The sequence below is a fragment of the Pelobates fuscus genome, chromosome 11, assembly GCF_036172605.1.
Source record: "Pelobates fuscus isolate aPelFus1 chromosome 11, aPelFus1.pri, whole genome shotgun sequence".
In the NCBI taxonomy this organism is placed as follows: Eukaryota; Metazoa; Chordata; class Amphibia; order Anura; family Pelobatidae; genus Pelobates; species Pelobates fuscus.
Window position 1 is genome coordinate 73595717 of NC_086327.1, and position 15103 is coordinate 73610819.

Below are 15103 nucleotides of genomic sequence, written 5' to 3' on the forward strand. Positions count from 1 at the left end.
CCGAAGATTGCTCTCCCGTTCCAGGCTTCCATATTGCGAAGCCACCAGTGGAGTTCTATACGGACCTTGTCCGTCAAAGAGATGAATTGATTGTAGGACGTTGAGCGATACAAGTATAACGTTTTCAAACGTTGCATTGCTCGGTAGTGTAAAGACCCTGGGAATATAGATGGATTAAGATAGCAGGCCTATAATGTGTTCTAGATTGTATAGGCGAATTTGTTGGGCGGAAAGCAATTTCATTATATTTTTTATTTTGGGATAAGGCAGTTGGAGCATTGCCTATAATGAATCTATTTAAAATCCCAGAAACTGAACTACCTGAGAAGGTTTCAGATCTGATTTCTGGGAATTTACGACAAAACCAAGGTTTTGAAGTAGGGCAGAAGTCATGTTTGTGTGATGGCGCAGTAGGTGTGGATCCTGGGCCATTATAAGGATATCGTCCAGATATATAATGGAGTGAACTCCTTGGGAGCGGAGTAGAGCCATCACCGGTTTCATCAGTTTGGTGAAACACCATGGTGCAAAGCAAAGGCTGAAGGGAAGGCAGGTGAACTGACACATTTTCCCTTGCCAGAGAAATTAAAGGAAAGGACTGTGAGGTATGTGTATTTTGGATCGTAGCTGGAGAACCAGTCTCCCACGCAAAGGAGGTCCCTGAGAATATGGATGCCTTCCATCTTGAAATTTCTGTATCTGACATATTGATTCAATTCCTTTAGATTGATAATTGGACGGTGGTCCCCAGTCTTTTTGCGTACAAGGAATATGTTGCTGAGAAAAGTACAGGGTAAAGGTGATTGCTCGATCGCACCCTTCTCCCTGAGTTTGTGTAATTCTAAGTTTAAGGCCAGTTTGTCTGCCTCTGACATCCATAGTATTGTGGGAGGAGTATATTGCATGGGATGGGTGATAAAATCTACCTTGAACCCCCTGACTGGGTGTAGGATCCATTTATCATGAGATAGTTGTTTCCACTGTGTTAATCAACCTGCAATCAGTAGATTGAAATAAGTAAGGCTTAATACCTGAAGCAGTGCGACCGCGTAGGGAGGCAGAGCCATGTCCTTGAATAGATCCTCTGTTATTGAAGAACTGTCAATGATAGGATATGGTGGGTCCTAAAGTTCAAATATCTGTGGGGAGAGGCCTGTAGCCTGTGAAGACTGCTCTGCTGGTGGCTCCACCTCTATAGCAACCAGCTCTCCCAGAAAGACCCTGCGTGGGGAGGACTGGGCTTTATTTAATGTTGTAAAGACTGAGGCGTGCTTAAAGATGTCTCCAAATAATAATCTGTTGGCTTCTGGTCCCAACTCTTTTAACCCCTTAAGGACCAAACTTCTGGAATAAAAGGGAATCATGACATGTCACACATGTAATGTGTCCTTAAGGGGTTAAACGTAGGTTTGCCAATTTGTCATCAATTTTATAAAGTGCAGCTTTGCGCCTTAAGTGCCTCGTCTGCTAAAATGAAAATTTGGATAATAGGGCTGGCGAAGTTTAACATTTTGTCTTGGGTTGCTTTCAACACTTGTTCAATGCCCTTACGAGGGTCCTTTCCAGATTTAGTTAAAAAAAGTGACCAACGTGGGATAAAATTCAGGTGTTGAGGCAACCTTGACCAGGATAGCAGTCCTGGGACATTCAGCCCTCACCTTAGCCCTAATCTCCTTCTCTAAGGGCTTGCGCAGCCACATTCTACAGAAATTAGCTATATGGTCTGGGGGGGTCTATTCGGCAGAGCGTGGGTGCCGGTTTATCCTGGGGTCAAAGAGTGGAAGACCAGAAGCATCCAGGAGGATGTCTGAAGACTCCTTGGGCTTAGAATTACCTGAGCCAGAATCAGTGGGATAAGTAATAAAGGTCTCCTTAACAAACTCTGAGGTGGAGGAGTCCTGAAGCATATTCACCGAAAGCTCCTTTTCAGAGTAAAAAGCACCACAATCTTGAAAACCATGACCAGCAAGACTGGAAGTGGAAACCTCTAGAGGATCCAGATTATCCTGCATAGTAAGTGGCAGGGACAATTTAAGGGACTTAGCAGGAGCTTTACCCTTGCCTGCAAAAGCGCTATCCCCTTTCCAAGGGCGTTTGCCCGGGGCTCCTTCCTGATCTGAAGGATGAGAGTCCTCTGAGTCAGAGGGTATATGTGCAGGAGGGTTTGCTTTGGTAGAAGCCTGTGTATGGAAGGTGGCTATAGCCTTGGGTATTGACTCCACAATAGTGAAGAAAAGCCAAGCAGGAATGAGGAGATAGCAGCATCTGGATGTTCAGACATGTTGGCTTTACAGTTATTAATAAATGACACAAAATATGTGTGATGAAAACGAGAATATAAAATCAATGCACTGAACTCAAAATAAAGCATAAATGCACTTAATAATAAGTAGAAGCAGAATTATACTGCATAACAATTGGGGTTCACCCAAATAATAATAATAATAATAATAATAATAATGTAAAATAAGAATCAGCTCAGTGAGACAGGGGAGTGGGGGTCACCCACGCAATATAAAACAGTGGGGGTCACCCACAGCCCACAGCAACAGTTAGTGGGTTTAGTCCACATAGTGCAAACAAAACAGTGGGGGTCACCCACAGAATAAACAAGAGATGGGTTTTAACATATATATTATTGAAGTGGGGTTAAACCACTGTAATCAATTAAGTTGAGAATAGTCACCAGATACAGTATAGAGTGGGGGTCAGCCACTAAAATCAATAGAGACAATAAAGGTAGGGGTCACCCACAAAGCCCTCTAAATTATAGCAGACAGGTCTGAAGTAATAATCTGTTGAAAAAGGAGAATGAAGGTAATTAGCAACTTAGATCATGCCCCTGCAGTCTTACTGCTCAATTCCTGCCATTTAGGAGTTAAATCACTTTGTTTATGAACTATAGTCACACCTCCCTGCATGTGACTTGCAAAAAGATTCATCTAAAGTTTATCCTTCCTTTATTGCAAGTTCTGTTTAATTTAGATTTTCTTATCCCCTGCTATGTTAGTAGCTTGCTAGACCCTGCAAGAGCCTCCTGTATGTGATTAAAGTTCAATTTACAGAGAAAGAGACACAATTGTTTAAGGTAAATTACATCTGATTGAAAGTGAAAAATTCATATTCTCTATTCCCATTCTCTCATTTGTTATTCTATTTTTCTCACTCCATATTACCTATACTCCATTATTGTGCACAGTTTCGTGACTATTGTTATTTTTATGCATTATTATTTATATTTTTCATATTCATTTCCCTTTTTTCATATTTTTCATATTTTCTATTCATTTTCATTTTTCTAACATTCCTACTATTTTTTTTTCCTAATTTACATACTTCTTATTTCTTAATTTTCATATTTTATTTTTTTCAACTAATGCTTCTAAAGATATCCGCGTTTGCAAGTTAGATTACTGTTCTACTGTATATAATTAGGTCTGCATTTGATACAATTAGATCTGTTAAACCTGGTTAAATGTTTTAATATTCAATTGTATATATGTCAGGATTACAAATTGATCCAGCACACAGTACTGTGTCACACCTGGACTAAGGATAACGTGTAACCGGACCTCAGAATGGCCGGACTTAATGTCTCCAAGAATAGTCAAAATACTAGCCGAGGTCAGGGACACAGAATCAGACACAAAGATGAGGAAAAGCCAAAAGTCAAGAATACCAGATATCAGGGAAGTCAAAACAAAGCCAAAGTCAAATACCAGAAAATCATGATTAGGAACACACTCTCGTATAACCATATACATGAAACCACAACAGGGCACTGAGCAAGAGGAGAACTGGGCCTAAATACCCCTTCTGTGGATCTGATTGGCTGTAACCAGCCTTTGACCCCAAAGGCAATTACCAGGTTTCCATTAGCATGATTGCTGCTCAGCACAAACCCTCCTGTGGATTTGATTGCTGCTCAGCACAAACCCTCCTGTGGATTTGATTGCTGCTCAGGACAAACCCTCCTGTGGATTTGATTGCTGCTCGGCACTACGTTTCCTGTCAGGACAGTAATGTTGCTCGGCACAACTTTTCCTGTCAGGACAGTAATGTTGCTCAGCACAACTTTTCCTGTCAGGACAGTAATGTTGCTCAGCACAACTTTTCCTGTCGGGATAGTAAATGCCATTAACCACATTTTTATGTGCGGATGAATACATGACAATATATAAGTATCTCTAAGCTTGTCCGCCAGCTATCTCAGCCTCTGATATAGTGAGGCTATTTCCTCACGAAACGCGTAAGGCATACAGGCATACTGCCAAACAGGTCCACTGCTCATTGGACGGTTGTTACCACAGCAACTCTAGCAACTCCAGCGCACTAGCCGATTTCAATCTACACATGGTGGAGCACCAAAGATCTTTCCGACATTGGTGAAAGCACACCCTGGAGTGAAGCTTCAGGTGGTCCACTGTGTGGAATGCATGCCGACCTTACCGGCGGACCACACACAGCGAGGACGGCAGCTCCCACATTCGTCGGGAGAACCACCACAATGTGCAGAATATACTGAGCTACTGTTGGTACCCTTTTTTATCATTTTGTCTATGGATTTATTCAGATTTTATTACTGCTCAATAAAGCTGTTTGTAACTTTTAAGTAGCACTTTTCCTTCCTTTTTATTCACTTGTGTTTTTCCAGCACACAGTCGATTTAGTACTGTGTATGCTACATTCTGTGGACTAATCTTTATTTTATTGGATTTTTTTCACCAATCATTATTTTATGTGAACATTCTTTGGACATTTGGAATATTTAATTATCATTTTTAGAAGTATATGGATTTAAGCTAGATCTCGTCTGTTTTTTTCTATATTTTTTAATTTTAATCTTGCTAGTATTGTGATTTATTATAGCTCCTGGAACCTCCTCATCTTATTTACATAAGGGATATTTGTATATTTATTAATGCATAGATGATTGCTGGCCCTCTTTCCAGTTTAAGAGCTATATATTGTACACTGTGGTTTTTAATCTACTGTGTATTTAAAGGGACACTATAGTCACCCAGACCACTTCAGCTCAATGAAGTGGTTTGGGTGCAAAATCCCTCAGGTTTTAACCCTTCAGATGCAAACATAGCAGTTTCAGAGAAACTGCTATGTTTACATAGCAGGGTTAATCCAGCCTCTCTAGTGGCTGTCTTCTGGAAAGCCACTAGAGGCGCATCTGCGACGCTGGAGGCACATTTCGCCTCCACCGCGCAGAGCGTCCATAGGAAAGCATTGAGAAATGCTTTCCTATGGACACTTTGAATGCGCGCACGGCACTTGCATCGCATGCGCATTCGGCTCCGCTGACGTCGGACGGGGGAACTGACGTCGGCAGGGGAGGAGAGGTCACCAGCGCCGAGGGAGCCCGGCGCTGGAATAAGGTAAGCTGCTGAAGGGGTTTTAACCCCTTCAGCGCCACGGGAGGGGGGCCCTGAGGGTGGGGGCACCGCTTTGTTTTCCTGACACTATAGTGATCCTTTAACTTTTATGTACTTTTACCCCCTCTACCATCTGGCCTGACTAGCTATTCTTGTGTTTGTAGCCCTCTTATTTTTGTGTATTAACATGTTTATTCATATTCTGTGCCTTTTTTCTTCTGAAAAACAACAGGAAAACCGTGGAAAAACACTTGCGGGCTGTTATAGAAATGGCCTGCACGGTAGAAAGGCACAAATAGAGTCAGACAAATTAGACCAATGATAGGAAAGAAAATGACACAAACCTGAATAAAAGGTTAATAAGTGATATACAACACAGAGTAGGAAGTGTAAACAAATATGTACCATGTAGAAACTAAGGTACCTAAATGCATTTGTATAAATATAAAAGGTTTAACCAAGCTGAAAACTCAAAATGAAACCATCAAAGGCAATATACCGTATATACTCGCGTATAAGTTGAGTTTTTCGGCACATTTTTTCTGCTGAAAAACCCCAACTCGACTTATACTCGAGTCAATGTCTGTATTATGGCAATCTACATTGCCATAATACAGACTGGGGGCTGTGTAGGAGGGGGGCTGTCAGAGAGCGTTTACTTACCTCTCCTGCAGCTCCTGTCAGTTCCCTTCTCCTCCGCGCCGGTCCGGTCAGCTCCCCTGTCAGCTCCCAGTGTAAGTCTCGCGAGAGCCGCGGGGTCATAGCACGAGACTTACACTGGGACTTGCAGAGGGAGCTGACCGGACTGGCGCGGAGGAGAAGGGAGATGACAGGAGCTGCAGGAGAGGTAAGTAAATGCTCACTGCCAGCCCCCCTCCACTGAACTGCCAATGCCACTGGACCACCAGGGATTGAGAGCCCCCCTCCCTGCCATGTATCAATCAAAAATAAAAACAATAATAAAATATATTTTACAAAAATAATAATAATAATAATTCAAAAAAAATTAATATAACAAAAAAATATTACAAGTATAATAATTAAAAAATAATAATAAAAAAGCCCACCCCCACCAAGGCTCTGCATCACACTCACACACTGCACTCATACACACACACTGCACTCATACACACACACTGCACTCATACACACACACTGCACTCATACACACACACACTGCATTCATACACACACATTGCATTCATACACACACACTGCATTCATTATATACACACACTGCAAATAAATATTCAATTAATATAATTTTTTTAGGATCTCATTTTATTTAGAAATTTACCAGTAGCTGCTGCATTTCCCACCCTAGTCTTATACTCGAGTCAATAAGTTTTCCCAGTTTTTTTGGGTAAAATTAGGGGTCTCGGCTTATATTCGGGTCGGCTTATACTCGAGTATATACTCGAGTATATATGGTAATTAGAATAGACTCACCTGGGAGACAAGCAGCAAAGAAAGAGGAGTTGGTAGGAATCTGATGGCACTGTATATTACTGTTATGCATTCTGATTGGTTTAATTTTTTACACTATTGTTAACTGTTTATTTGCACACTACACAAACACACAATCTGCATTATATACACACACACTACACAAACACACACACACTCTGCATTATATACACACACTACACAAACACATACACACTCTGCATTCATTATATACACACACTATACAATCACACACACTGCATTCATTATATACACACACTACACAAACACACACACTGCATTCATTATATACACACACTACACAAACACACAGACACTCTGCATTCATTATATAGACACACACACACACTGTGCATTTTATACACACACTACACAGACACACTGCATTATATACACACACTGTGCATTATATACACACACTACATTATATACACGCACACTGCATTATATACACACACTACACAAACACACACACACTCTGCATTATATACACACACACTACACAAACACACACACTCTGCATTCATTATATACACACACAACACAAACACACACACACACACACTGTATTCATTATACACACACACACACACACTACACAGACACACTCTGCATTCATTATATACAAACACTACACAAACACCGTGTGCATTATATACACACACACTACACAAACACACACACACGCACTGCATTATATACATACACTGTGCATTATATACACACACTACAAAAACCCACACACACTCGGCATTATATACACACACTACACACACACTCGGCATTAAATACACACACTACACACACACTCGGCATTATATACACACACTACACAAACACACACACACACTGCATTCATTATACACACACACTACACAAACACACACGATCTGCATTCATTATATACACACTACACAAACACACTGCATTCACTATACACACACTACACTAACACACTGCATTCACTTTACATACACCACACACTACATTCACTATACACACACACTACACAAAAACACACTCTGCATTCACTATATATACACACTACACAAACACTCACCGCTTTCTCTATACACACTACACAAACACACCCTGCATTCATTATATATACACTACACAAACACACACAGTTCCCCTGTCTAAACACACTGCATCCACTACATGTGGCATGTATATTTTGTGCATTTACCTTTAGAAATAGTTTATTTTTTCAAAATGTTAAATGTACAGAATATCAGCAAGTTATCGGCTATCGGCTTGAAAGTTCACAGATTATCGGTATCGGCTCTAAAAAATAAATATCGGTCGATCCCTAAACACAATCAAGAAGCAAAGAAAATAATTAAATATTCACTCTTTTTTTCATAAACAGTGATTTATAACGGAACATAGTAAGAATAAATAATATTAATGTAAACAATATATCAAATATATGGATGGTGAAAGAACACAATGTGAAGTGATCTTCAGTAGTTGCGCTTCCAGAATGAAGAGCCTACCCTCAGCTCAGTAGTATATGTAGTCCGGTATGGGGTGTCCTCTTCATGCCAAACGCCAATATTCCTCAATGTAAGAGGGGAAAAAAGGGCTACGCTTGTTAAATGAACACTGCAAGCATCATAACCACTAAAGCTTACTCCTGGTGCACCCCATTGTAAGTATACACATTTTTTTGAATGGTTTGACTTCTTACCTGGAATCCGCTCCCTACCTTTACTACTAATGCCAGAGAGATTGATGCTTGCGTTAGGTCTCCTGAGCCCTGCATTGTCTAAAAGTGTCAGCTCTCAGCTGTAGCCGTAGCAGAAGAAGGGTGTTGTGCTCGGCAGAGCCCAGGCAAGAGCTCCAACTGTTAGCAAACCATTTGTCTACTTACATTGCAAAGGGGGAGGAAGCAATAGTACTCCTGTCATTACTACTATGGTGCGCAGTAGTAGGTGTTATGATACTTGGTGTGTTCCTTTAACAATGGGATATGCTATTTTCTTCTTTTTTTTAATTTACATTGTATGCAAACCCAGATAAACTAATTTAAACTAATTTAACCAGCACAATGGCATACATATGCATGTGTTCCTATGGCAAGAAGTGATGCTTGCACACACCTTCAATTTCCAGGCAAATGTCTGACGCTAATGGTACTTGGAACACCATGGGACAATGACGGTCACTGGACAAGGAAGTGCAGCAGAATTAAGTTTGTTTTATTACTCCACTACACTAACCACCACATTAAGCGCTTTCAGAGAAGTGACAGATCCACATTAAGAATATTGCTTCAAATTGTTATACTTCTCTTTCAAAGTAATCCATTTTTTTTTCTTTGTAATATCTTCACATTTAACCCCCATTATAAAGTTATTGAAGGTGACTGGAGTGGCAGGCAGAGATTACCATGTGCCTATTTTATTACATGAGATAAACATGATGTATTGTAGTTTGTAGTGGACCACACTACAATTCTCCTTTCTGTTTCATATACCATCATTTGGAGCTAGAAAAATCACATAGTCAGCATATTTTGCCAAATTAGCTTCTTAAAGTGCAACATAATTCTAAAAATTTTCTTCTGCTTTGTCCTAATAATGTTGATTGTCTTTGAACAGTCTGCATTATGGATTTACATTAAATATAGCTTCTGTCTATCAGTTGTGTATATTCCATTTTAACACATAATACATATAACAATAGCTAGTACCAAGTAGGAAGCATTTAGGTATATACTTGTTTCCAGAATATGATATGGTACTGATTTTAGAATTATATAACCAAATATCATCAGAACAATTTAAATATGTCATAAGCAGAACATGGTTATAATAATGGAAGAATGTATTCCCAAACACTGAATGCACCTAAGCTCTCCTTATAATCGGAAATACTGTAGAAAATATACTAAGCAATAATTAGCGTTCTGATATTAATATGCAAAACTTGAAATCCGCATCAACCACATTTAAGAATTCAATTAGATACATTGTAACAGTTACAAAATGGAGTAAAATTAACCCGGTCTAAGAGTATCTATACGACTATACTGGCAAAAAAACAACAAAAAAAAAAAAAAACGTAAGCACATTAAAATGTTCGAAACAGCGAATAGTCTCTCACCTTTTCTCCAGTGTCCACGATACGTGCTGTATAGCTTGTGTTCTTTAGTGTGTGATCTTCTTTGAGCCGGCGCGTGGTGAAACTCCAATCTTACTTTCTAAAATGTGCATTCTGATCTATTGCCAGGGCCACTCGGATTATGAATACTGACAAGTCCCACCCTCTCTAACCAAAGAGCTGAAGAGATCTTCAGCTCAAACATTTAGCATACTATATCATATCAGTGCTCATATTTCCGTCATTGTGCTGTATATAAACGATTATTTTCTGGGATATCGTGCCGTGTAAAAAAAAAAAAAAGCAACCACAATAATAAAATAACTGTTAACTTCACTTTTTTTATTTTTCCGAAAAAAATTGTATTCATTATAATTTATATATAGCTAACATTTTTTATAGTATGTGCAGTAAGAAAAAAAATGTAAGCAGCAAAACAAAGTTAGGCAATCAGAAACTATATGAGAGGACACCCTTGCTGAAATATGGGATAATTATTAAAAGGGATACTTAAAACAATATAAAATCATGTTTGGCAGTTTTAATGTTTTATAATATGTATATGTGCTCCTCTTTTGACGAAATATGAGGGGTACAACTTTAACAGTAAGTCTCACTAATAATGCACTATTTTGGAAAACAACATGTCAAGCAGAAGTAAAGTATGTGCATTTGCTAGGCTAAAACAGGGCAACCCAGATTTATAAAGCAGTTGATGTTGCAAATCATTTATTTTCAAGTAGTACAAAACACAGAAATTATTACATCTATCCTCATAAAAACAGATTAAATTTTTAAAAACACATTATATTAAATATTAATGATGACTTAAGTACCATGGTCCGAACTACATGAACGGCAGCAGAAATTTATCGGCAGGTACTGAAAAAAAATAAATAAATAAATGAATACATTTTTAAAAAAACATCAAAACCAAGCGTGACATATCAGGGGAAAAATAAAAACAAAAATCCCTGCATAAAGTAATATAATATATACCTATACTTAACCCCTTAAGGACCAAACTTCTGGAATAAAAGGGAATGACATGTCACACATGTCATGTGTCCTTAAGGGGTTAAAGGGACACTCTACGGCCCAGGTAAAATAAATAGATAAATAAATCCCACACACCAATCAATTATCTATTTAGTGGATATATCTCAAAAGAAAATAAACCTCTTTCTGTGTACCTTGGCGCAGGCTCAAACTCCTCTTTCGCTACTTCCCCCGCAGACGTCAGCAGACGGGGTGACCTTATGCGTATGCGTGGCAATGGCCACGCTCGCATTAGGACTTGCCCTATAGGAAAGCATTATGTAATGCTATCTTATAGGTTTTCAGGTGACGCTGGACATCCCCAACCAAAAGTCGTCTAAAGTCTCAGAACACCCTCTAGTGGCTGTCTACCAGTCAGCCACTAGAGGTGGAGTTAACCTTGGATAGTAATTCTTGCAGTTTCTCAATAACTGCAATAATTACTATTGCATGGTTATGAGACCTGGGAATATGCACCCAGACCACTTCAGTGGGCACTATAGGCACTTCAGGCACTTTATGTATTCACTCTCCTCCTCATCCCTTAATGGTCCTCTCCCCTCCACTTTCTGTCCATTAGTGGTCCTCTTCCCTGTCCCTTAGTTTTCCTCTCCCCTCCATGTCTCTTAGTGTTCCTCACCCCTCCCTCCCCTATCTCTTAATGTTTCTTCCTCCCCCTTACCTGTCTCTTAGTGTTCTTCTCCCCTCCCCCTAAGTGTTCTTAAAACTAACCAGGAAAGGTTAAAGGATCTTAACATGTATAGCTTGGAGGAAAGACGAGACAGGGGGGATATGATATAAACATTTAAATACATAAAGGGAATCAACACAGTAAAGGAGGAGACTATATTTAAAAGAAGAGAGACTACCACAAGATCACAGTCTTAAATTAGAGGGGCAACGTTTTAAAAATAATATCAGCAAGTATTACTTTACTGAGAGGGTAGTGGATGCATGGAATAGCCTTCCAGTTGAAGTGGTAGAAGTTAACACAGTGAGGGAGTTTAAGCATGCGTGGGATAGGCATAAGGCTATTCTAGACTTAAGATGAGGCCATACTTAATTAAAAGTATTTCTAAATATTGGGCAGACTAGATGGGCCGAATGGTTCTCATCTGCCATCACATTCTATGTTTCTATGTTTCTTTTTCCCTTCCCTCGCCTTTCTCTTAGTGTTCCACTTCCCCCTTACCTATTTTTTAGTGCCCCCATTCCCCTTAATGTTCCTCTCACCCCTCTCTCTTAGTGTTCTTCTCCCCTCCCTTCCCTGTCTTTTAGTGATCCCCCTCTACCCCAGTGTTCCTTTTCCCTTACCTCCCCTGTACCTTAGTTCCCACCCAAATGTTCCTTTCTCTCACCCCCTAGTGTTCCCCTCCCTTTCTTTTAGTGGTTGCCCGCCTCCTCCCCTGTCCCTTAGTGTTCCTTCCCCCCCTTCCTTACTGCCCCTCTCTCTCCCCTCCTAGGTCCGCTCCCCTCCCCTCCTTAGTGTCCCTCCCCCTCCCCTCCATGGTGTGTCTCCTAACTCTCTTGTAGCATGCATGGAGTGGACCGCGGTACAGGAGCTTCAGTTTCCTGTACCTGGCCGGACTGACAGGAAATGATCTCTCAGTGAGAACTTCCTATCAGTCCATCCGGTTACAGGAAACATATCCTCCTGTACTGCGGTACGCTCCGCTCAACCACACTACACTGAGTGACTGGCAGGAGGGAGCAGTATACTCTAATCTAGCGCCCCCGGGCCGGTGCGCCCTAAAGCGGCCACTTGTGCCGCCTTATGGACGCGCCGCCTCTGGGTGTTGTCCGCCCCAGACGGCAGCACTTTTTTGGGGGGCGCAAGGTCCCTGCTCCTTTCTATACTGGCAGTGACCCTCCTCCCACCTTCTGAATGAGACGTGGCAGCGATCCTCCTCCGTGTGGTGCAATGAGAGAAGGGAAGAGGTGGGGCCAGAGGATGGGAAGTGAGGTCACTTCCTGTGCTCTCCTGTCCTGCAGAGTGCTGGGAGAGTAAAGATGGAGAGCAGCCTGGCAGAGAAACCAGGTAGGCTTTTCTCTGCACAGCGCCCCCTCCCTGCACCCTCACAGATCCCCTCCCTCCCTGCACATCCCCCCTCCTTGCACAGATCCCCTGTCCCCCCACTCTCGTCGGCACTCTTCATAGCCCCTCTGCCCATCCCTTCCTGAACCCTTCACAGCCCCCCTCCACACACCTCCTCTCCCAAGCCAGAAAACAAAAGTACATTAAGATGCTTCAATTTTTATAAAAATTACTATTTAGTAGACATGACCCCAATGAATTACATGCATTAATGTTTCAGGCAATAATTCATTCGGTGTATATCTTAAGAAAGCTTGAAAAGGCTGTAAACTGTGTTGGGCTAGAGGCGTTGAGTACTTAAAAGAGGTATTTCTGGTGCAGCCATGGACGTCCGTGACTGCACCGGACATGATATGCATCAAGATAGGGGCGACAAACTCAGCGGCAGCCACAGGCGGCAAAATCTCTAGCTACGCCACTGACAGGACCGGTTGTCTGGCAGTCAGGGGGTGTAACAAGGGCAATTTTAAAAAGTCTAATTTATTTGTATTAAATTTGCACTTTTTATAAATTGAGGGGAAAAAAGAGGATACACTATTCACACAAAAAGCACTTCAACAAGCTGAAGTGCATTAGGGGTCTGTAGGTTCTCTTTAAACTGCACACAGGGTTGAAATACAGCACGATATTTCAACAAAATTGCATTTCAAATAATAAAAGAGTGTAGATCTGATGGGTGACTTACAGGAACACTGTAGCATTAAGAAAACATATCTTTACTACCAACGCTACAGTCCTGAAATGGCTAATTAAAACAACCCCTTCCCCCAGCCCCAGTTTTAACAGAAAATGAAAGAAATTTAATTACTCACCTTTTCTCCATCACAGAGTCACCCTTGGCGCTGTCGTTGCCTGTTCCTTGGCTGAAGTCATCCTGGAGGATGATATTCCAATCTAATGCTCCTCATAGAGGAATAGGTGCATTCACATCTCTCGCCACGATGCGACTATCATTCTGTCATGGAGAATCATCGAATACAATGATTCATACCCGAAGGGCTTGGAGGTGTGGTTTGAAGCCACCTTCCCAAGCCTTCTAATTATTATAATACAGGCTTTTGCGTGGTAGAACTGGAGGCACTATAATAACTTTAATATTATTGTGCTATAGTGACTACAGTATTCCTTTGGCCTATTGGAAAAGTTTAAATAGCCTTTTATTCACACAAAACTCAAGAATCTTTTTTATGGAGGACAGGGCTATATAGGTAGATACTTTGGCTGCATAAGAATGAGAGATTATGCTATTTTTAATGTACATATAATCTTAACTTTAATAATGGCAGGATACTTCATATTTTGCATATCTTTCTTTACTGAGCTCCGTAGCAGCAAAAAAACAAACAAACAAACAAAACAAAAAAACATAGAAACCAAAAACAATCAAAAACAAAGTGTGTATGAGGCAAAGCAGCCTTAAGCACCTCCTCTTTGTAATGTGAAACACAGGAAATATGAACAAAGGAACCGAAGTACAACTAAAACATTGCCAAGACAAACAGGCATCAACATCTGATGAAACGGGTAGTTAATTGGCATTCCCAAACTGGATGGTCCATTCCTTGATGGAAATTAAAGGGATAATATAGTGCCAGAAAAAGCCATTTTCCTGTCACTATAGGTTCCGACAATGCCCCCTCCCTCGCGCCACCCCTCCAGCGGCACTGAAGAGGTTAAATCCTCTTCAGTCACTTACCTGCATCCAGCGCCGATGTCCCTCGGCGCTGGGTCAGGGTCCGCCCATGCCACGCTCACATTAGGATTTTTCCTAGGAAAGCATTAATCTATACACTAAAACTGCTTTATTTAGCTAAGGTAATTTAGGTGACTATAGTGTTCCTTTAACTGGTAATTATGCTTGTTTTATTTAATTAATCTAAATTAGTTAAAAATCTAATAGCATGATATATGACTGGATAAATCACATTCAGATTTCAATATTTAGAAATCTTAGTTAACTAAAGAATATATAGTTATAAACATTCCATTCTGCAGGTGGAATTAAGAATAA

At 40.6% G+C, this 15103-nt stretch overlaps 1 protein-coding gene across 1 annotated transcript in view; it reads right to left on the reverse strand.

Moving 5' to 3' along the window:
• The window catches only part of LOC134577993 (serine/threonine-protein kinase SBK2-like), a 189594-nt gene extending 179515 nt beyond the window's left edge, over positions 1–10079 (reverse strand). Inside the window, exon 1 of the mRNA XM_063436953.1 lies at positions 9963–10079. The gene's annotated coding sequence lies outside the window, so the exon portion shown is untranslated. The remainder of the gene's footprint in view (positions 1–9962) is intronic.
• Positions 10080–15103: the final 5024 nt, after the last annotated feature.